Source organism: Octodon degus, unplaced genomic scaffold (assembly GCF_000260255.1).
Source record: "Octodon degus isolate 3935 unplaced genomic scaffold, OctDeg1.0 scaffold00021, whole genome shotgun sequence".
NCBI classification, from domain to species: domain Eukaryota; kingdom Metazoa; phylum Chordata; class Mammalia; order Rodentia; family Octodontidae; genus Octodon; species Octodon degus.
The window spans coordinates 7,726,733-7,728,333 of record NW_004524597.1 but is presented as its reverse complement, the minus strand read 5'-3'; the positions used below and the strand labels follow the sequence as shown (position 1 = coordinate 7,728,333).

Here is a 1,601-nt window from a genome sequence, read left to right as displayed (position 1 = left end):
GGGAGATTTGGGTGCAAAGACGAGACTGGGCTCACTCCAGATACGGGGCAGCATTCTTCACATTCAAAAGGACCTTAAACGCTGTAGTGAGCCGAAAAACACAGGCCCCTAGCTCCAGCTCCATCAGTGTGAGGTGGGACCCAGATGCTTATCTTCCTAAGTTCCGCAAGGGTAACACACTGCAGCGGCCTGTGCACTTCCTTTTTTTTTCAAGTAGGGTTAACGGCGGTTGCTGGGCACTGCCTCTCCTTTGCAAGGGGGAAGAGCACGCGGAAGGACAGAGGCAGACCCGAGGCCGTGCCTGGCCAGTCCGTCGCCCTCCAGCGCGGGGCACCTCGGAGAGGAGCCTGCTGACCGGCGGCGGGAGAGCCAGGCTTCTGGGGCCGCCTGGAGTCCTAGCTTGAGCGCAGCGGGCAGGGAACTCGCTCCTCCGGTTCGCCACAGCGTCCTGGGTCTCCGACGGGAGCCTCCGGGGCAGGGTCCCAGGCGCAAAGCGTCGCACCGCGAAGACCCACAACTTCGCGGGTCCTCGGGGAGGACGCAGGCGTGCGCTCGCCCCCGCGCTCGGGCAGCTGCGCGCCGTTAGGCGGCTCCGCGAGAGCGTCCAAGCGGTGCTGCTCCCCGGGCGCGCCCGCGGACTGTGGATTGGCGAGGAAATGACGTTTTGAAAGTTAAAGAACCAATTTCCTAACAAATCGGAACGAATGTTGTTTCGAAGCTGCTGTGATGGCAGAGGTCAGAGTCGGGAAGGACGCGGCGCCGTCTGGTGGGACCTTCCCGCTGGGTGCTTTGCTATTTTGGTAGCAGATTTGGAAAAAGGGAACCACTGATGCTGCTACTCACGGTAGCACCCTCGCTACTGCAGAATATGACAAAAAACCAAAGCAACAAACGAGCCCACAGAACAACCTAAAGAAACCGGCGGCCACGTTTGGAGTAAGGTGTCCTTCCGTGGTCGGCCTGCAGTACTTCAGTGCTCGCCTTCTTTAGAAACTCGAGTCAAATTTGGGGAAATGGTCCGTCTCACACTGCCAGATGTTTCTTTTTCTCTCTTCTTCATTTATTCCAAAACTTTATTTCACTAATCTTTATTTGCCACCCTCTGAGTCAGACTCAGGAAATTCAAAGAACAACAAATAATGGGAAACCACCCCTGCTGGTAGGAAACCCACAACTTAATTTTGGGGAAGCAAAGTTTGTAAATAATGCTGACAGTGCTTCGCGGAAGCACACGTTATTGATTTCTTAAAATTCACTATGAAAAATTTCAAAACAAAAGTAAAAGTAATAATACAATGAAACCTCATTACCCATCCCCCAAACATAAAATAATAATTATTACAATTATTATTACTGGGGTGTGTGTGTTACTCAGGATCAAACTCAGGACCTTCCCTTTGCCAGGTAGGCATTTATACCCCTGAGCTATATCCCTGACCCCATTGTTTTGTCTTTTTAATTAACTAATTCGTTTTTTTGTTTATTGGGGTTTTTTTGGTGGTACCAGGGATTGAACTCAGCACTCACCCTGCACTTGCCAGGCAGGTGCTTAGGCTGCTGTCTGCTGAGCTATCTCCCCAGCCCTTTGTGTTCTTGAGACA

At 52.2% G+C, this 1,601-nt stretch overlaps 1 pseudogene; it reads right to left on the bottom strand.

Moving 5' to 3' along the window:
- LOC101584362 overlaps window positions 1–1,601 on the bottom strand; it is a 95,401-nt pseudogene that overhangs the window by 13,728 nt on the left and 80,072 nt on the right.